This window comes from Cygnus atratus, chromosome 19, assembly GCF_013377495.2.
Source record: "Cygnus atratus isolate AKBS03 ecotype Queensland, Australia chromosome 19, CAtr_DNAZoo_HiC_assembly, whole genome shotgun sequence".
NCBI classification, from domain to species: Eukaryota; Metazoa; Chordata; class Aves; order Anseriformes; family Anatidae; genus Cygnus; species Cygnus atratus.
The window spans coordinates 1,234,706-1,257,066 of NC_066380.1; the positions used below are offsets into that span (position 1 = coordinate 1,234,706).

At 47.5% G+C, this 22,361-nt stretch overlaps 1 protein-coding gene across 3 annotated transcripts in view; it reads left to right on the top strand.

Annotated features, from left to right (window-relative positions):
* The window catches only part of NR6A1 (nuclear receptor subfamily 6 group A member 1), an 81,514-nt gene that overhangs the window by 17,402 nt on the left and 41,751 nt on the right, over positions 1 to 22,361 (top strand). The gene's annotated exons all lie outside the window — the stretch shown is intronic.

A 22,361-nucleotide genomic window follows, 5' to 3' on the forward strand; every position in this document is an offset into this window, starting at 1 on the left:
CTGAGGTGCTGGTAGATTACATTGACCTAAAAGTATCCATCTGAAGTGTATCCCTATTAAACGTAGAAATGCTAGAGCTGGGGATTTCTAATGAAACTGAAAGCAGTTGGTAAAATCTTCCATTTCAGTGCAATTCTGGGCCTGTAACATTCTGTGACTAAAAATCTGGGCTGCTGGACACTTAAAATAAGGTGTATACAGAATTCTTTTTTAATACTCCATCTAGTGGTATTTGCTGTGTCCAAGGATCAAATGCATTTTGTTGGTTATAATCCACTAGATGGCAACAAGTCCTTGTTGGACTTGCACATGTTACAGACCTAAATCAATACAATTCTATTCATAATAGAGGGATGAGTTATGTGCAAATTTGTAATTTAAAGCAACTTTTTTGTCATTTTTAGAAACACTCTGGATTTTTTTAAGTGTGGCATACTATTAACTGACATTTTAAAATAATGTTCGGATGCTCAGAACTGCTAAAGTTCTTCCAGAGTCAGGACACTGGTCATTCCACTTCTGTTATCATGCCGATGGCACTTACTTTTATTGGAGAACTGTGGTTCCTCTGCAAGGGGAAGGGTTTCCTCCCTCTGTAATGAGAACAGTCCTGTGGAATGAACGTAAAATAGGCTCAGAGTTGCAAACGTGCATGCAGTTATGTGCGTGTTAAGGAATACTGTTATATTCATCTAGCTAGGCTTTCTTGTAGTTGTTCATTTTTATATAGAAATTTCACATGCACGTATAATAGTTATTTTCATAAACTATGTGTATAGCTTATGAAAATATCGCTTAATGTTCTGTTGAATCTTTGTAGCCTGACATAGCTTACAGTTAATGCACGAGGGGCCGGAATGCAGTAAGAGGTATTGAGACTTAATTTTCCACTGTATTCTCATATCAGGATGTTATCTGCCAAATACTGAAAGCAAAGGCTGTCTCAGATGAGTTGAATGACCTCTTTTTCCCCTAAATATTTGTATATTATTGCTGGTCTGAATTTGTCTAGCTGCAGCTTTGTCTGTGTTACCTTTGCTAAACCGAAAAAATGCTTGTCAAACTTCTGTTCCATATGAAGTTATTTATATAAACTTTTCATAAACTAAATAAACTGAGCTCCTTGAGTTCTTTTCACGTCTTCCTGTCTTTCGATCACACCTGCAGTGCTGGTGGGCAGGCTGACCCTCAGCAGCTGGGACACGGGCACACTGCCGGCGGTGCCAGCCGGTAGGAGTGTCGGGTGGGCAGCTGGGCCCTCACGCCCGAGCCGCTGGGCCTTGATAGATGAGCCCTGGCAATTCCTGCTGGGGCAGCTCCTAGACCTCTGCAGCCCCAGCTGTCCGGTCCGCAGTGCTGGCGGCACTGGGTGTGCGCTGGTGCTCGGCTTCGTCCTGCGCTCGTGCAGCTGGTTCTGCTGCCTGTGCTGCGGCTGCTGGCCTCTGCTAGGGAGCGAGCAGCTGGCGCCAGAAGCATCCCAAACTTCCCAAGCATGATTTTTCAGAAATGCTGAGTATGTCGGGTAACCTGTTTTCCCCTAGTAGTTTTTTTCTTTGCTTTCTCATTACAAAACATGATTAAAGCAAAAGACTTACGGATTTTCACGATGGAGTAGAAAACTGAGTTCTTATGCTTCTTTGTGCATTAGGAGTATTGTGCTGTGGAGTGTCTGCTTAAACCTTGCGATTTTCATGCATTAGCAAACTTGTTCTGTAGTTTTCTGTCTGAAATGTCTGTCTTGGAGTAATTGCAGTGAATTATTTTCACATTTTTTTGCAGTAAGGACGAACATCTGGCAAGACTTTATTTTGTATTTTCATACAGATGTATGTGGGGAAAACCAGTAGGTCAAGTGAGATTTTGGTGTTTAAAATAACACAAATGCTTTCTTGTATATTGTTTAAGAAGCCACTGGAAAAAATACAAATTGTGTGCTCATACTTTTTCAGGAAGTCTTCCAAACATGCTGAAAAATTTGGAATTTCAAAGGCAAAATGTCAAACTGCATCAAAACAATTCATTTGTCTAGCTCTCATGGCTAAACAATTCTGCAGGCATGCTTTCAGGCTGATCACTTCTGTACTACTGCAGTGAACTTTCTAGATCCAAACTGATTTTTTCCAAGGGTTTCAGTAGAAAAGCTCTGTGTAGGTGGCTGGCACTGAACAAAGCCCTTCAATGTCACACCTGGAAGATTTTTTCTAAAGCCGTGTTTTGCAGAGTTGTCTTCAGTTTGTGCATCAATTGAACTTGGCAAAGCCGTTCCCGTCTAAAATTAAACAAGTTGGTCTTCTGGCAGAATGAGTAAAGGAGATTTATTACTAATTTTCCCCTAACTGGAGTTTACATACCATTAGTAAGTTCTGACTGGATCTGTGCAGCACACCACTGTTACTGTGGGGTACCCTGCACAGCGCGTCTGACCAGGCTGCTTTCAAAACGATCCCCTAAAAATAAGCAACTGCGGGAATAAACAAGGCTCAGGAAAAATGATTGGGCCCATTAATACTGTGAATGGACTGTGATACTCCTGCTGGGCGAAGCAGCATTCACCGTCGCCCATCTGGTCGTGCCTGGTGCTGCGTTTTGGGGGCTGCGGGGTGCACGTGGGGGGCTTACCGTGTGCTGGTCTCTGCAGCTGCTGCCCAGTGCTTTGCAGAGACCGTGGGGCTCCTGGGCACGTGTCTGTGTCATGTAAATCATGGAGACTTTGGAAGACTGCTGAAGAGGTCTTTTTTTCTGCCTCAAGGCAGCGGCAGCTATGTCTGCCACGCGTACGGAAGCGTCTGATCCTCCCGGGATGGCCACGGAGCTGGCACGTCCCCGCCTGCCCGGGCAGTCTGTGCCAGCGCTGCCCCGGACTGCCTCTCGCACAGGGCGTCCCCGACCTGAGCTCTCATCTCTGTAGCTGAAGCTGGCCCTGCCACCACAGCGATGAAGAGAGCCCTCTGCAGCATCTTACATCACCAGTGACTTGCTGCTGTCCCCCTCCCGTTCTTACCCTTGTCACTTGTAATCCGTGCAATCTCAATTCCTTGTCATCTCTCACTGATCGCTTTTTAGGTTTAGGACTTGATGTTCCATCAGTTGTCTCCGTCAGAAGGAAGATTCATTTCCTATAATCAGGTGAAGCTTGCTGCATAGGCTTGTGCTTCTGATAGTGAAAGCACAGAGAGCATAGAGATTTACAAATGCAACAAAGAGTTAAGTGTTGTTTTTATTAGAATGGTTGATCAAGTAAATTTTCTCTCCCTTATGCCCCTTTAAGTCCTATTGTAGCTCTTTCGATCATTCCTTACTTACAGTCTGTTAGCTGTCTTACGTACATTTGGGTCTTTTTTAAAAAAAAAAAGTACTTTTTAACATATGTAGCTACATTTAATGTTCAAATTTGTATCATGTGAAAGATACTTGAAGTCACTGATAAACACCAATAATCTATTCCTGCTTTCCAGTGTTTACTTCTCAAGTAAAATTCTTAAAAAAAACAAAACCCAACAACAAACAAAAAACCACAGCAGAATATAAATATTACAAGATACTGTTTTAATGTGCTTCAGTAGACAGTACAGACTTGTATAAAAAGGCAGTGACTGCAGTTGATCAGGCTTCCACATTTAAACAGAACGCTTTCTGTATCTTTACAAGGTGTCCAGCATGGACGCAGCTTCCATTGAAGCTGGTAAGTGACAGGGAGGAATAAGTCAGTCTGTACTGAATTTGGATCATGATTGTTTTCCTGTATTTAGAACAAAAACACAGCCTTGAAAAAAGCTGTGTTCGTGCCCTGTTATAACATCTGCTTTTCTACAGGGAATGCTTATTTTATCCAGAATTTACTGCTTTGTAAAACATTTAATCTTTGCAGTGGCTGTCAGGTGGCAAAGCATCCGTGTGGGCCTGTGCTCATGAAGGAGTGTGACCCACTTGTCCCACAGCTCTTGGCGAGGTGATGGCAGAGCCATAAACCCGCCCTATGGCCAGCGGTAGGAGAACCTGAATTCAGTGCTGCTTCAGCAAGAAGCGTACGTTCCTCTTGCCAGCAAGCCCCAAGCAGTACGAGTGTGCAGTCTCTCAGCTAGCTGGTCCGCAGTTTGCATTCATTGATCAGTGAGTTGATAGAAATGAAAACCCACCGACAGCAATGAATGTTGAGTGCAGCCATTAGGTGCTGGGATGCGAGCGCCGCTCCTGCGGGCAGCTCCGCTCTTCCTGTGCTTCCACGTGGGACGGTCGGTATCGCAGCCATCCCAGTCTCAGGGCACACAACTATTTCAGGGCTTCTTGTATCTCGGAGACTTCCGGGAAGTACACTTACACAGGGAGAAGAGCAGGGAAACATTCTTCACTTTAGAAACAGCATTAAAAATACACGATTTCGTTTTTTCATAAAGGTGATTTTGCTTGGTTACTCCACTTAGGCTACAGATTCCTGCTGTCAGGCATATTGATTTTGTAATCAAGACCACTCTTGACTCTGTACCACAAGGGCTTGAGTCCTACATCTGATGTGGTCCAGCTGGGACAGGCAGGGTATGGGGTAGATACTGCTGAGATGCCTGGGCATTCACCTTTCCTTTCCTTGGAAAGGAAGGCTGTTTTCTTGCTGTGGCTTTACAAGCAGGCAAACATGAGTTGCAGGAGCAGCTGGACCTTGCTGGGAGGAATCCAGTCCATGGCCAGTGTTCCCAGTGAGCAGCTGCTGAAATTGAGCACAGGTTCCTATGAGCAAATGAACTGACATTCCACAGCTTTTTCCAGACGAGCTCAAGTTGCCAGTCCAAATGGAAAGGAGGTTTTCCTCCTGATCTGGCCTATATTCCGCTATTTTGAACATATACTATACCCAGACTTGTTTCCAAGCATGCCATATGCCGTGGATACATTACTGCTTTTTGTGCTGCCCATAGAAAACCCTCCATTACTCAGTTTGTTTTTTTTTGCAGAAATTCTGGTCTAGCTCGTAGTCTTTTTGTTTATTGTTGCTGTTAAATAGAAAACAACCATTTTTTTTTAACCAGTTCATTTTTGGAGAAGGTAGGGAAGTAGAGTTGGAAAAACTCAACCTCTAGCTCTTAATATAATCTAAATCATGACCTGTTAATAGCAACCATATGTGAAAAACTCTGAAGGTTCAAGCTTTCCATTTAAGAGAGGGTTTGTGATAAACCTCAAGGTACAGTCAACGGTCGATGGTTTTTTTTAGTTCTCAAACTCACCGACAGCGTTGAATGTTCACTGAAGCTATCCAAAGACGGCTGTGTACATGCACTGTACATACTTTCCATGCATATGTTTTCCATAGACTAGCAGTGGAAACACTGCTGAGGGCTGCACATTCTTTATTGTAAAGTCTTAAACTGCAAGTATTTTAATTACGAAATGGAACCATGCAGACTAATGAATAGCAGAAGTGTAACACTGCTGTTATCGATGCTAGCTTGACTTAGTGGTTCTTAAACCAGCTTCGAGTATATCTGAATCACAGTTGTGAAAAAGCCCTCCTCCTGTGGATGTGCACGCTGTAAATAGCATCACTAAGGTTTTTAAAGATGTTTCAGATTCCTTTATAAAGCTCACTTAAAAAAAAAAAAGACACCTGTAACTGTAAATCCTCCCAAGTGTGAGGAGGAGGGATCTATTTCTTAGTATGTGATGTCTGTCTGTGATCCTACAGCTCACGTCCCCTTTCTTCTCGACTGTGGTTTCTAAAAGCCTTTCTCTGTGCCGTTGCTCGAAGGCATTCAGGTTCTCAGCGACTGCCTGCTGAACCGAGGTGACCCCTCAGAGGCCAGAGCATCGCTGGGCAGAGCTGCTTGAGCGAGGTGGGCACTGGGCACGCTGCTGACTCCAGGTGGATTGACTTCACGCTAACGTGTTTTTCATCTTGGCTGCAGTGGAGGTGACGTTCCCAACCTTGCTGATGGGCAGGCAGCACAAAATCATTTCTACCTCTTGCTGCTTATGCTTGCTTGTCTGATATTCTGAGCTACTTCCTACATGTTGCAGCGAACCCGCAGGTACATCCGCAGTTGTCTGTGGCAGCTGAGAACGTGGAAGGGCCTCACTGACCCCCAGGTGAGTCTGTACGCTCTGGGCAAGCTTACAGAGGCACTTGGTGTTGGGCTTTGTTCAGAGCCTGATTCCTCCCGTTTGGTGGGAGCCCATCAGCCTGGTGTTAAGTGGCTTGGGAAATCCTGCCCAAAGTGAACAACTGCCTCAAAAGTCTTTCTGATTCTCGGATCGTTTTTAATACTATCTAGAGCGTTACTGGAACAGCTTTTCCCTTAAACTGTGAGTTTTAAACTGAGTATGTAAATGTCTGCCTAAGAACGTACCGGTCAGAATACCTGAATTGTATTATCTTCTTCCTGTAAAGTGGAAAAATGGATTTATTCTCCTTAGATTTCTATATTGCGTTCAGTTACCTTCACTTTTTCCACCTGGCTTCCATGGTTTGAAAGAGAAATTACTTGCAGCTTGTTTGTTAACAGTGGAATCTATTGCTTTATCTGAAATAGCTGCTGTAAGTGAAATGGAGCCTGCAAAGCTTGTAGGAATGATTTCACTTTAAAATTCTGTAGACTAGCTTTTAATTCAGTGTTTTCTCTTGTCGTAGGGACTAAGTCTCTCTCTGAATATCTGAGCTGATACATGTAACTGAAAAAATAATTCTCTTATACTGAGTAAGTTGTATCTTTGAGAGATGAGCTTGTTCATAGAATATAGCTTGTAGACTGCACTTAAATGGACTGACTTCAGCGGTACCATTAAACATCAACTGATCCTGAAAATTAAAGAAATTCTCTGAAAATTAGTCTCACCTTGTTCCTGCAATCTTTTTGGAGTGGGAGCTGGTGGAATGAACAAAGAACATTTGCATTAATAACAAGCAGTGATCGACCTCAAGTGTTGAGCCCCGTGAGTGCCTGAATGTGGAGGGTGACTACAGGTGGTAGGTACAGCATAAAGCAGGGGAACCAAGTGCAAACCAAGCATGAAACGGTATGCATGTATTACATAGAGAGGCTTTTTCTCAGTTCACGTCTTCCTCCTTTTGTACCTCCACTGACCCTCTCTACCCGGTAACTGTCGTCATCTCATTTCGGAAATGGAAAGCATTTTTTTTCTGAATGCTACAAACAGTGTGCATATTATTTCTATATTCTGGCTGCATGCTCCCTCCCTCTTGCAAAGTTCAAAGCTCTCAATCAGCTAGATTTTGGTCAGAATCTGAGATGAAAAAAATATTCCCCAGAAACAATGGAACTGGGCAATGTGTGCAGGCTTGGGATGGACAAATGAAATTGTTACAAGCGTCCTTTTGTAGGGGATTTCTCCCCCAAACTGCCTACAGAATCCATTTTCTCTTTTCACTGACCAAGTGTTTTCTCTCTCCTGGTGTGTGTGTGTGTTACATTTTTACACGGAGGGTATGTACATTGTGTAAGCACACTCGGAGGGTCACCCTGTTACCGCAAGGGCCGTCTGGCAATGACAGCAATGTGCACGACCAGCCTGGAGACCGGATGCTCTCCTATGTAGTCCTAGCGTTTTCTCTTACCGTTGCCCAAATGATTGCTTGTATCCTATCACACAACAGGCCGAGTCACTTTTCATGCCATTTCTTCCCCGTTTTGTTTCCCTACTGAGGTGTCTCATCTGCGTGCTTAACGGAAGCTTCGTCAGTGGGGAGCGAAGCAGGAGCTGAGCTGGGCGAGCAGAGGGCAGCCTCAGAAAGCTGCTGCTGAGGGGTTTTTGCATGAGCCTACTGCACAACATTTTTTGCACATTTCTTTTGCATTAGCATAGCAAAATTGTTGAGATGCTGTTGTGGTTGTACTTTGTGCTGGTCTGGCAAACCTCAGAAGTTTGGAAGCTTCATTATCTGCACTGGATCTTGAACTCACTTTCCTTTCAGACTTTCTTCCTAGCAAGCGCTGAAACCAGCCCATATTTGACAGTTGCCATCTCTATTTCTATTATTTTTTTATATAGTGTTACAGATCTGTCTTGTAAATCTGGGAGTGTAAAAAAATAAAAATAAATTAACACTCCCCTGCCCCTAAGTCATGCTTTTACAGAAAGTGAACATGGCTCTTCAACAAGACCTTCTTGAAACCTTTACTAACTTCAGCTGAAACCTGCCAGGTGGATAATGGTCCTCCCTGAGTGGGTTCCTACAGAACCTGGTGGAAGTCAGTATCTTGGTGGGGAATCTGTTCGGGAACCTGCTGAGAAGCAGCAGTGTGCGTGCACCGTTGCACAGGAGAATCCACACCTCTGGAAGTGCCTCAGAAGTGGAAAAAGCACTAGGTGGACCTGACGCCTTCCCTAGGTGATAATGGCAGTCAGCTGGTAGCCATGACCTGTGGAACTGTGGCAGGGCTCGCTGATGTAACGATACAGATCGGGGGCAGAGCACTGCCAGAGCAGAACTGAAAACGCTGCAGACTCAGAGCACGTGGGTTCTCTTTGAACCTGCACTGGAGAGAACGGGTTTTTGTATGAAGAAAATTTTCCTCAAAATGTGCATACGCATCCTGAAACAGGTTAATTGCATAAAGTCTGGTGACAAGATTTAGTTGGTTTTGTGGACGATTCTGATATTCTGTGTATTTACGGTGCCTGAACAATTCTTACACCCTAACCGAATCCTTCTGTCAGTTCCTCACAGCAAGACTTTTATTTAGAGCCTAGCAGGAATCCTAGCAGCACTGCCCTAAGTGCCACTAAATAGGTTTACAGTATGCATCTGGTAGTAAAGCAGCTCCACTTCTCCAAAATCTCTCTCCTCTGCTGGGGTTGCTTATGAGAGGTGCCCCAGGGGCGTGTGGGATCAGCGCCGAGGCTGTGCTCTGAGGCTGTGCCCTGTGCGTGACGCGGTGCCAGTGCCCGTCTGAAGCATTTATGGAAAAGCCCTGCATAAGCATGTTTGCTTTGTCCCGTAACCAACTTTAATTGTACTGTAAACATGTGTTTGTAGAGGTAAATTACTTCAGTGTAAGCATGCAAATACACCTTAATGACACAGGGGAAGATAAGGATGCAATCACCGGCAGTGTTTTTAGTTATTGCTATTTCACTGGAATTTGGGTACGTGTTTAAGTAGCAATGCCACTGCCAAACGCTTCAGCATTGGCAGCCTTCTGCAATTAGCACTGCACGGTTTTATTTCTCTTAACTGTCCAAAAGCTCGCTGGATTGCTACTTGACAAGTCTTGTGATAATGTGAAATCGGGACAAAGTTACCAATCTGTTTCGTTTGCCCTTTTAGAATATAGAATATAACGTTACGATGCCGATCCCAGAGAAAACAAACACAGCTCTTCTGGGACCTGAGAGAAGCGCGACTAATACCTGTTTCCAGTGATTTAGGGGGGACTTAGGTTATTTTGATCTAACTGTGCATCGACAAACTTGCTGGTGGATGCAGCATAACCCTAGACTTTCGGAAGGTGTTTGACTTAATACTGTATGGCATCTTAGACGGGTATGATATAAATTTGCTGTGGCGAATGTTAAAAGGATTAAAAAATGACAAACAGGGAGGTCTCGGTGTAATTCTACGTGGGAACTTGACCAAGTGATGCAGTCCTGTTCTGCTAAAGGCAACACTAGAGAGATCACTAAACTGGAGAGGTTTCTGAAAAGGTAAGTGGAGAGCAAATGAAAAAATCAAGAGACTTGGCAGCCTCTGTTCAGCTTAGGGTCAGGATCAACTTGATCAACCCAGTATGTGCATACGGTGAGCAAAACCTCACCTACAAAGGGTCCTTCAGCGTCAGAAACGTAAGCAAGGCATCTCTGCAAGTACAGAACAGCGTGCTTCAAATCTGCAACGTTCAGCTCTAAGAATGAAACTGTTCCAGTTGTTGTCAGTGGTCCAGATGGATCATCACTAGGAGTATTTAAAAACTCCTGCGCTCTATTGAGAAGAGCTACTCCTGTTCATATGGGTTGTTCCAGGCAAGTCCTATGCCCTGCTGTTCAAATGGTGCGGAGGTCTGCACTGTTTGTCTGGTCCCGTTTGGGAGCTGGGGATCTAAGCAGCACCTCAAGGGGAAATGTTCAGAAAAAACAGCAAAAAAATCCTCAAATACAAAATAGGTGCTTTGGTTATTCATGGAGCAAAGCTACTCGTTCAGCCAGTAAAGGTATTTGATTATCTTGAAGTGTAGCTGTCTTTTCATAATAACCTACCAAATCTGAAAGGGGAAAAAATGCAGACGCTGAGGTCTTGAGTGGATGCCCATGAGGATTAAAAGTAGAATAAAGCTCTCTGAAGCAAAATGGTGAAGGGTAGGGAATTTTCTCCTCTCTGTTAATATCTTTACCTGCACAAATGAGCCAATTAGAGCGCAGCAACGCTGGCTCAAGCGTAGTGGTGTATCTGGTTTTGCAGGGGAAATGCAGACCCTTGAGGCTGGGTTAAGGATACATGCAGGAGAAACTTGCCCATGTCCTACAAATCATCTCTTGTCTTCCAGATGTTTTTCACTCCCCCTCTCTGTTTCTTGGTTTCTGTGCATTCAGTAGCAGTGAATGAGTTTTTGTGAACTGTCCAGCATCCCTGTGAACTCTTATCTTATCCCACATCTTTTAAGAGAACATTTGTTGCCATGAAGATTACTGTCAATATTAGATTCATTGTTAGGATTCCTGAGATTCTTCTCTATTAAAAATGAACTCCTGCCATTGTGCTATGCTCCGACACATCTAATGCTGGGTAAGCAGCTTCTGTAGATATAAACAACCTTGTCTCCGTTGGTATATCAACATGCTAGTGATTCTTCATCACTGAAATATTTGTCCTGCACTGCACTAAACCTAGGACATTGTTATTATAATGGTGGTGGTGAATTTAAGATAAGTACTTCCTCAGAAGACACTGCTATGCTGAATGCTCTTACTGACTGATCTGTGCTGAAGATCAAAAAGATTTCCCACTCGCGAATTTAGGCGCAGTTCCCGTGACTCGGTTCAGGAAGGAGAGCGATGATTGTAATTACAACCACTTGAGTCTGCTACCAGTGCAAGCATCAAGCCTGAGATTGGTTTCTTCCTTTCAGTATTTTTAGAATCTACTGGCCCAGTTGTCAGTACGACAGTTGTTAGCAAAAGCTACTTCTGTTGTAGAGAACTGACTTCTTGCTTTCAGATGGGAAATGGCTGGACTTGGCCAGGCTTGGTGGTGGTAGTAGGGAGGGCAGAAAATGCTTTCTGTCCTTAGACACATCTCAACAGTCAAATTGAGATACATTATACACTTCAGAAAAAAATAAGGGTAGCTGGAGATTACGTTAATTCCAAAGACCAGGACTCTCTTTGATATATCTTTAGTTTTTGATGAGCCAGCGCACGCTGCAAAGTCTGCTTTGTGCGAGCTCTTCCTGAACATGGTGTCTGCAGTGAGATGTGTGTCTTACACGGAAACATCCTGTGTTTCAATTTAAGGTAGTGAAGCAATGCCCAGGAACTGCATGTACGCTTGACAGATAGAGAAAAACGTCTTGCAAAGTAATCAGCAGAGAAATTTAAAGAATTTGTTTTGTTTATATGGTTTAGTCTTGAAAGACTATATTAAAATGTGATCCCTGCAACAGAAGGTCTGTTCCTAGGCAGGGACACCTCAGAGGTGTCTTCCTGCAACACAAGCCACGTTTTGGCTGTTGCAATGTACCTGTGTTCACACACTGATCATACTTAAAATATAAAAATGCACATTTTTTCATATGCTAATTAGGGCTTTCATGTTTCACGTACTGTATTGGAATATTAACAATTCTAGCTGGATAAACCTTAGATTATCTGCTCTGGAGGCAGTATGGATGGAGAGGGATCAAATGAAGGATTTGCTTTTCATAATCATGTCTCTTCCTGATTCATTGATAGTTTGTCCTTTGAAGATAATTAGTTTCTGTTTTTCAGCTATATAAACCAGCAGTTCTCAGCTGATACAATTCTAGGTTTGCAGTTCTCAACAAAAACACCTCTAAATTTCATGGGTTTTGGTTCAGTTTAGACAGCATGGCACCTCTGAGTCAATTTTATTTTGCCATCTTTCAGGACTCCGTTTCCAGATACATTTAGTATGATAAAGATTTTACTTCTAATAGCCCTAAATAACTAAGGCAAGGTAAATGACAGTATGATGAGCTGCAAGAACATACTTAAAGATCCTCCCCATTCTCCTCGCAGCCTATTCTTACAGCTTGGCAGTGTCTGGTTTAGCTGGAAATGTGGCGTTCTCTTGATGAGAAGTGTCTTCCTCAGGAGTTGAACGGGTGCGGTGATCTCATTGAACTTCAGGACGCTGGCTTCCCAGTTGTGCTTTAGGTTATTCCAGTTTAGCCTCAGCAGGTACCGTGAGGCTTCAATGCAGTGCTCCTTACGCCATCAGGAAAAGAAACACACCATTATCAGATCCTGTGCCTGCTCTAACTCACACGATGAATGAACTTCCTCAGTTTCACTGCTCCTTGTTCAGGTTTCCACACCAAATTCTTTCAAGCTTGTTTCTGAATGATCTAAACTACAGCGTGCAGCCACAGCATTGACTTTAGAGAACTTCAGCCACCGGATGCCTCAGAATGCAAGGACAGCCTTCTGTTATCTAGCGAGGTATTATAATACTACAGCATTGTACGTACCGTTGATATCTCTAACTTGATTTTCTGTTTTTAGAGAAGATTCTGAAGTACTTTTAAATTGGGTATACTGTTACTGCTAGAAAAGCTGATGGGCGAAGGAAGCAAATGGATTTCTCTCTCGATTCAGACTAGGCTGTCTGGAATTCAGAATGCAATTCCACTCAAACTTGCTGTTTTGAAAGATGCAAATTCTGGTAGCGTGCCTGACTGCTAGTCAGTTATTGGCCAACAATTCTTCTCTTCCCTAAGAAACTCTGCCTGCAGGGATTGTGGGCCCTTTCAGTTCACTTCTTAGAAAGAAAGAAAAGATGGAGAACTGCTGCAGGGCGCAGTTGTGAGACCAAGGATTCCTTTCTTGCTGTGCTTTCGTGTCTGTTTCTCACTTCTCCATTCCCACGAGAGAAAAAAGAAAAGGACACATCTAAAACACACGTTGACAACTGGAAAAGCCAGTGCCTTTGTTACTCTTGTCCTGAGCTGGGGTACAGCAGACAGCCGCAGCAGCCCTGGGCATTCGTTGCTTCTGGCGTGCCCAGCCCTGGGTGCCACGTTCCAGGACCCGTGGCTTCGCAGTTGTTGAAGGCTTACCAACTTCATAACCCAGCCTCTTTACAATTTGGAAATGACCCCCACCTGCCTGGTGCTTGCCATTTGGCACTACTTGTTTACTGCTCCTGTTCTAGCATCTCCTTCAGCTGACGCTGGAATTGGAGACAGTGCCTAAAGCAGCAGTACGGTCAGCCAGAGTCGCCCGCTGTCTGTGATGCTCTTCTTCCACTGCTTGGGTGTCCTGCTCAGCTAGAGAGCAGCGGTGCCTTTGTAACTGTTCTTCAGGTGTTAACATTTAAAATAGAAGCCTCTTCAAAGGCTCTTGTAGAACAACTGAGTATAATCTGGGGGGGGGGGAATACACTCCCTTACATCTGGTGACCTGGCACGTATCCTGCTGGAAGGAAGACTTGCCCCCCTCAGGTATTTAATTTCTTTGCTTTTGTGTACTTTTAAGTATCAGATGATGATGGGTATGCCATCCAGGTGAGCAGGACTCGGCCATTCTTTTCAGACTTGTAGACTTAACCTATTTAAACGTAGCCATTCTGTGAAACACAAAGGAGAAAATGTACTCATCTTCATTTAGAAGGATGATCTTTGGATAACGTCACCCAAGTACTACTGGTTTTTATCTTCCCTATAAAATAAATTGGTCCCAGTGTGCTGAGATGCACATAAAAGTTTGAATATGGAAGTAGCATGAAATTCAGATGACTCGGTAGAACCAACTTCAGAATTTTGAAAAGACTGGAGTGGATTTATGGAGCACAGTTTATGAAGGAGTAACATGCTGGTGGTTTTAATCTCTGAATCTTAATCTGCTGGCTTTGTTTTATTTTTTCGTGCTCTTTTCTACAGTTTAATTCTATTACCTACCTTTCTCTTGGGGTGTGATAAGAACAGAACTGTTTCATGCCACAGTTATCAAAGCACAGTAACGAGCCACAGACTGTAGATGATGATTCTGAAATGTGTTTAGTGTACTGCTCTTTGAGTTGGGGATTCAACAATCGCATTGTTATTTTTAGTTTTCCTTTTACACTCAATTCATTGATATTTAGAAAATATTTTCTAATACTTTAAAGTACACCTTCTTTCCTTCCCTCTTCCATGTACTTTCACTGAGAACCCGGTGTGTTTGCATATCTATGTTTCAGTAATTGCCTTCTAACTGGGACAATTAAGAGCTGTGAGAAGAGAGGAAACCTGTCATAAAAGCAGATTTCCATTTGGAACACTTTGTGGTTTCCAAGTGACAGCACAAAGCATAGGTGGACGTACTGCAATAGTATCAAAATTCAGACAGCGAGACCCTTGTGCTCAAACACGTAAATGCAGGTTTTTGGAGGGAAGGCTGCTTCTGTTCTCAGGCTGAGCGATGCAAACCACCGCTCTTGTAAGGGCACCACAAAGCTCACAGAGAGGATACAGATGGAACAGCCTCGCTCTACTCAAATACTTCAGCATGTTCTTCATTTTCAGAGTATAATGCTGAAATACTGCATCTATCCACTGGGTACTGAAGGAAAATATTATTAAGTAGGGCAAACAAAGCTGAAGCTAAGCTATTATGTATTTCAGCTTGCTTAGTATTTGGCATGTGGACCAAATGCTTTAGATTATAAGGCATAAGCCGTTCAGAACCTTAAGTTATTTTAAAATTAAATGGATGACAGACACAGGTCTGCTGCATGGATTTGATTTTCTTTGTGTATTAGTAGAAGTAGTAAGCAATGTCTGTAAGTATCTAATAAAGCTATTTTCTGCTATTATAGAAAGGTTTACTATGAGAAACAGAACTGACACAGTACTACATTTTCAATAAAACAAATTGAACAGATTCTCAGAAATCTAGGTCACAGTAACAGATGACCTATGCATGGTCCTAGTTTTTGATGCAACTGTCTAATCTGCTCTGAGAGTACTAGCCAGACATCATTCCTAATTGACCTTGATATTCAGTGAACAGAAAGAAAGCTAAAGCCACATGATATTTAAATCTTCGGCAGAAAAAAATATATGGCAAATCTGAACACATTCTTCTACACCTGGAATCTATCCTTGTACTGCGAACCTTATCTGCAACTATGTTGATATCTTAAAAAATCTGAATTTGGGACTCCAGCTGAAGCAGTCTGAGTACAGCCGTTCCCAACACCTCGCACAGCTGGCGTTTGGGACTGCTGTGTGACCGTATCTTGGACTGTGGTTGCCCGTCGGGCTCCCCCAGCCTCCCGTGGGGGTACAGCGCGCTCTGGCTACGTGAGAGCGCTCTCGGCCCTCGGACCGGTCAGCTCAGCTCGGAGCACGATTCTGCCGGGCACAAGGCCGGTGGTACCTGGAGTGAAGGCCCTGCAGTTATGGAAATGGAACTGCTGACACGGGGCCCAGGAACGCAGTGCGGCTGTGAACGTACGCCTCAGATGGAATTGGAAATTATGGTATGTGTGGTCAAACCCCGACCGCCTCAGTTTGCGGACCCCACTCATCCGTTTTGTTCGTGACATCTGACTTTAGGGCCTGCTGCAAATAACGCCACATTTACAGGCTTCCTACTTGTGAGAACAGAGGGGTGGGTGCTAAGATAAATGTATGGTCTGCCAGTAAGCCCAGAAGAAACTAAGTAATAAAGCCTTAAATGGTCACAGGACAAGATATTTTCCAAGAAAATATTAAGTTCCTTTAGGTAACCGATTAAGAATCAGTAAATGTACCACAGAAGTTTTTGGATTGATGACCTATAGTTTGCTGGACCTCACTAGCTCTGCTGTCATGTGCCTGCATTTGGCAGATGACGGCGTTGCTCCCGACGTTCGTCGTGCCGGAGCTGTCGCAGGAAGCACAGACGATGCCTGCGGGCGTTAAGAGCAGCGGTGCGTTGTGCTGCAAGGCCTGCCCCGAGCTGGCGGCAGTACCCTCGGCAGTACCCTCCAGGGAGACGTGTGGGTGCACTGCGGGCAGCTCCGGGCCCTTTCATTTTGGCATCCCACCCCCAAACTTCTCCTGTCCTCGACTGCATTTTGGCATCTCATCTCAGACAGCCGGGAGTTTTTGTGTAGAACACGGGTTGACCACAGATCTGAGTAATTTGCTGTTGCAAAACCAAACTGATGCGATTGTAAGAGAGCTGAGACTGAAAACTCGTGGTGATTGTATTCAAGTCCTTCCTTGTGTTATGGGGTCGGGGCAGCTGCTGATGGTCCAAACTTTCCAGGCAGTACAGAGACGCCAAGGGTGACTGAAGTCTGTTTAAGAAGTGTTTTTACTAATCTACATGTCAGTGCTGCTGCTTATGATGAAAGGATGCCTTTATCTTATCTGTAATATGAAAATACCTGATTGCTGTCTTCTGAGTTTTTTGTTTGAATCTCGCGTGATATTAATCGATAGTATGGTTTTGAAACGATCGTAGCATCTGCTGGCTATTACTGAGATAAAATGAAATTCTTAAGATTCCACATTTGTTAAATTGCCAAGTATATTGCTAAATTTGGGCATACCTGGTACATTTTTATTGGCAGCTAACCCTGTAATGCAGTATTATATATTAATAAATCCTCAGATTATATACACTTTGGTATTTTGCAACTGCTACAACTTCAAAGCCTGTTAGTAGTTAAAAGGTTTCTTCTTTTTTTTGAGTCTTCATAAACTTTATACTGGAATAGCTGTAAGTGGAGTTGGGAAAACTGACTTTTGAGTTACCCCGTACTTCTGTGTGTAGTTCAAGAAAACCTGACCAAACAAGATCTTCAACAGCTATCAGCAACCTTTTCTTATGTGCATGACGGGGATTATTCTGATGTCCCAGATGAGTTTGCAGATGTTTACAGCCAGGAGGGCATGCCTGGACATTCTTTTTACGCCTATTTTGATTAGGCAGAAACTCTTTTTGCCAACCTCTAACAGTATGTTTTCCACTCAAAGTGAAATGCCCAACAGGTATTCAAACTGAGACACCTAATTGCCAGGGCAGAACAGAACTTTAAGCAGATTTTCTTTTTAGGAAGCAATTTCAAGAGACTTTAACTTTTTTTTTTAAATGTTTTAAAATCAGCCTACTGATGAATAACTAGTATTAGTAGTCGTAGAGGCAATGGAAAAGGTTACTATAATTTAAGAATACAGTGGTATTTAATCTAAAAGTGCTTTGTTGGTAGATGCATCAGTATCCTTAATTTATAATAGAAATCATCTGTACAGTTTTCATTCAGAGGCTTCTTTTTGATAGGTCTTTCTGGGTTTGTACGTACCATGAAGAAAAAAATTAAAATAGCTTGATTGTAATCTGCCCTGATTCTTATCACCAAAGTTTAACTGAGAAGTAAAACACCCAAAGCCATTGTACTGCATCAGGAAGAGAATTCAAGGAAATTGTATAATAATGCAGACAGAACTGATTCCTGTGAAAAGTATTTACATTCCTGTTTGTATTTCTAATGCCCTGAAACAGCAGCTCAAAGTGCTACGAGCTGGCCCTGCACATACAGGGATATTTTACCTCAATTTTACTAGCATTACAGTAGAGAGGACTTCACGTTTTTCAAAAGTTGTGTAGTATTTCAGTCATCCAGACTTTTTGTTCCCCTACATTGCCAGAAGGAGCACTGGAGGCACATCCTTGTCTGCCTGCTGGGCTGGCGCGGGGCATATCAGCAGGCCAGGGGTCCCTGCCCGTCTCCCCCAGGTGCCGTGGAAGAGGGCCCTGCTTGCCTCACTTCAACACCCTTCCCTTTTTTGCTGCGGTCACAAGGATTGCATTGATAAAGCACGCTTAAGAGCAGCAAACAGCAAAACCCATTTTCTCTATGCAGTGATGCTGCAGCTCGGAGCAGAAGCGTACGTTTCCCAGCTGTAATTTATTACAGTTCTCTATTTTGTCTTTTCCCTGGGTGAAGGAGAGAGCTGAGGTATTTCTGCTGTGCTTGTGGCCGTACAGGCAGAGATCTGCTGGCTCCTCTTAAATGCTGGAACTGAGAACTGCATCGGTATGCCCGAGAACGTGGAAAGCCGTAACATCCAGTTGGAACGGGTGTTTGGTGATGTTCACGGGTACGAAGATTTATGGAAGATCACGAGGAGCAGCCCCAGCCTTCTGCCTACTGGTAAAGGCTGAACCTACCTCCCCCCTCGGCGTACAGTTAGGGGCAGGCTTCTCGTCTAATACAACCTGCTGGTTGACTTTCTGATCTTTATAATTTCTGCTCATTGGCTCCAGTCAGAGGATTAAAGCCCAGTCTCTGAGGAGTTCTTTTTTTTTTTTTTTTTTTAAGTCTGAAAGACTGGGGGGTGCGGGGAATAGGGGAAATAGGAAGTACGAGACACTAAGTATTTTGTTTTCCTTATTTATTGTGGTATTTGCCAGGCTGACCCGACTGAACAGCATCCTCCTACACGCCTGACGGGGCGAGGCATGCGGTGAACTTGCTGTACCTTTAGGACGGAGCCAGCGCTCCAGCTCCAGCCCCTTCCAGCTGCCATTAACATGAGGCAGCACATCTCGGGCTAGACATCAGCTGTCTGGGTAACGGATCTGCGCTGTTTATAAACACCGAGGCTTTCTGTCATCAAAATTCCTTCCCCCCCCCCCCCCCCCCCCCCGTGAATTCAAACCTCCAGCTCGGCCACGCGCCTGCCTGCCAGCCCACGGGGCAGGCACCAGAGCTGAAAAGTAACCATACGGACTCACGATTTGATGTACCGTGACAATAAAGCTTTTATGACATTCTAGGTGGTTAAAAATGGCAGTAGGAGCTCTTAAACATGGCACGGTCGTGTTGCCTCTCCGTAACGGCAGACCTGCCAATAGTGCATCAAAAGCCGTAATTTCCTGTGCCCTGAAGCCCCCTATCTCTGCTGCCTTCAGCTTTGTGTCCCCCCGGCTTGTGCCTGTGTGCTAACAAATCTCTATTGTCCAGCGGGGCGAATAGTGGCTGGGAGCAAAGAATTGCTGTCTGGTTTCTATTCAAATCCAGGTAGTCAGATATATGAATGGACTTTCTCGAACAGCCGTGCGAACAGCCTCTGCTCTGCACGGAGCCTCCAGTGCTTCCCTAGCTGGGGGGCTGCAGAGGGATTTTAAAGGCATTTTAACGCCGCTCTCGGCTGGCGATACCGGTAACTTTTAAACCACGCCGCCCCACGCTTCCGGACGCGAGCAGCGGGGTGAATCGCCCGCTTAGCAACTTTCTCAGCTCGCTGCAGAATTCAGCTCACGGCGCAGCCCCGCTTCTTCTTCACGGCTCAGAAACCGCTGGGAAAAGTTCGGTGGCCCCGAGCCCCCCGCAGAGCCCGAGCCGGCCGGGCTCTGGGGCGGGAGGCGGCGGCGCGCAGCTCCGGGCCGGGGAAGGACTCGCGCGGCGGCTCCGGTGCTGCGGGCACCCGAGGAACGGGGCTGCCCCCGGAGCCGCACCGGGCCCCCCGAGCCGAGCCGAGCCGGGCCGTGCCCCCCGCCCCAACTGTTGCTGCCCGTGCCGGCGGCGCGCACAAAGCCGGTGGCGGCGGGCGCCCTGCCCTGCCCTGCGCTCCCCGCGGGGCCGCCGCCTTTGTCCCCGCCCGCCGCCGCCCCCCGCCGCCGCCGCCCGGTGGGGCCGGGGCCGGGTTCCTCCCCCCTTCCCCCCTCCCCTCGGCTCCCCCCGGCCCGGCCGCTCCGCCCGGCGGCGGCGGGGACCTTCGTGCCCGCCCGGCTGCGCCGCGTCGGGGCCGTCCGCGGGCAGCTCCTGCGCGGAGAACAAAGGAGCACGTGCGGGAACGGCACCGGCGGGCAGCCTCCCGCCGGGACGGGCTCCCCGTCCCGGGCCGCGCCCCGCCGAGCGGCCCCGCGCCGGTGCCGGTGCCGGCCCTTACCTGGCGGCGCCGTCCCGCGCTGCTGGGGCGCTGCTGGGGGCGCCGCGGGGCCCCGCGGGCTTTGTCCCGGCGCCGCGGCCGGGAGGCGCCGTCCCGCTCCCCCCCCCCCCGCCGTTCCCCAGCCGGGAGCGGAGCGGAGCGGGGCCCGGCCGCGCGCGCGCGCGCCGCCGGTGCCGCGCCCGTGGTTTGTCAGCGCCGCGGGAGCGCGCGCGCACGCAGCCGGGGCCGGGCGCGTCCCCGCTCGGCTCCCGGCGCCCCGCAGCCCCGCGCGCGCCGCCCCGCCGGGCCCTTATAGCGCCCGCTGACGGACAGCGCCGCCGCCGTCACGCGCGCCCTGCGCCCGCGCCCATTGGCCCGGGCCGGAGACGGGGAGGGGCCGCCCCCCCCCGCCCGCCCGCCCCGCCCCGCCCCGCCCCGCCCCGCCCGGCGCTGTTTGGGTGTCTGGGCGGCGGGGGGGGGGCGGCCGGCGGTGCCCCGGGGGCTCCGTCAGCGCCGTCACCGCCCCCACGCGCGGCCCCGGCCCCCCCCCCGCTGCCGCCGGGGGTCGCGTCGCGGGCAGGGCCGCCCCGGGCAGCGGTGCGGGCGCCGGGGGGACCCGCGGGGCTTTTGGGCTTCGCCCCCCGCCCGGCCGCGGCCGTGCCCTTGCCCCTCGCCGGGGACGCCCTGCCCCGGGGACCCGAGCCGTGGGCGCTGCGGGGCCGGGCGCGCCGGGCCCCTCCGGCCTGGGCTGCCGGTGGCCCCGTAAATGAAGCGTCCTGCGGGGGGGTTCGGCCCCGCCAGGCCTCGCGCCCCTCGTCCCGGTGGGCTCCCCGCAGGTGCGGGCCGCACGGGGGTGGCGAGGGCGTCCGTCCGCAGGGCGTTTGCCGGCACCGAGGGGGAAGCTGCTGCAGAAGCGAGAAATTCGTCCCCCGGCTTGTTCCCCTGGCGCCGCGTGGCCTGCTCCCCGCGTTGGTGCTGGGCTGCGCTCAGCGCCCCTCGCAGCGAGCGGGGCTGGGCACGGCTCCTCGCAGGGGCTGGGGGCCTCCACGCGGTGCTTTCACGGCCCCCAGACCCCGCGGCACCGAGTGTGAACCGCTGACGCGACAGGTGGCTGCAGGCATCTCCTCTCGTAGCGCGTAATTTTATTAAAACGCTGACCACAAGGAAGCCGCCGCAGCAACGCAGCCCGTGCCCTTTGGGATCTCCCGGCACGCGGGTTTGGGGAGCGTTTTGGGGCGTGTCGGGATGCCAACATCAGGGGTCCCTCCCGCGACAGGAGCGTGGGTGGCGAGAGGCCCCTGTCTGCATTCCTCCCGTCAGTTCCCGCTGGATCCCCCTCAACGGCTGGATAGATGCACAAATGGAAAATGAGATGAAAAAACAAATGACGGTTACGTGGCAGTCATCAAAGGAGAGGCAATTTGAAAAGAAAAGGCCAATACGGTGCTTTAGCGGTGACCCCGGCTCCTATCAGCGCTGTGCAGCTGCCATTGATGTGGGGGAAGAGGTTCCCACCTCTTGTTCGTGAGTGTGAAGGAGATAGCTCGTATCTGCTGTCCGTTCTGCCCACAAAAATCATTCTAGTAACTTCTCCGGTTCCCAGCCAGCTTCCCCTCTGTCTCCCACTTCAGCGATTCTCTCTCACTTGCTGAGGCACTTGACCATTCCTCCGTCCTGCTGTTAAAAGCTCGTTCTGGTGCTTTCTGGGCCCTGCATGGGCGCCCGAGTGGTCAGCTGTGGGTCGGGCTGGCTGAAAAGAGTACAGTGTCTTTGAACCTGTTTATGAAAAGTAAAAAGTTAGACTGCGGGAGTGTCTTTGAGGGTAGTACGGGTTTTGCAAGCCACCCAAATGGCTGCTGCACTCTAGGAGCTTTTGCAGCCTCCTGTGCATGGATACTGTACTTCCCAGGCCTCGTGTGGCGTCCAGTAATGAAATCTTTTCATGGAATATTGTAGCAATGATATAAAAGACCCCAAACACGAAATGTTAGGGTCTAGAAAAAGAAAGTGCTTCGCCATAGTGTGTAAATGGAATCGCATCCCAGTCTCCAGATATCCCTTTGTGTCTCCCATATCAGAGGTGATCTCCAACTGGTTAAGTTGCTTGAATATTTTGAGGCTTGTCCTAATTATATTGCTCTCATTATCAAAACACTAGGTCCTGTTCACTGGATGTACATTGTGATTACGAAATTAGAACTGTGTTTCACTGCATCTATGGAAAACATCACTCCCCAGTGGGAAGCCGCTGCTGGAGTGGTCGTGGAGAAAAAGATCTCCAGGCAAGGGCACCACGTCCGAGGGCGTCCTGACACGCTGCTCCTGGGGGCA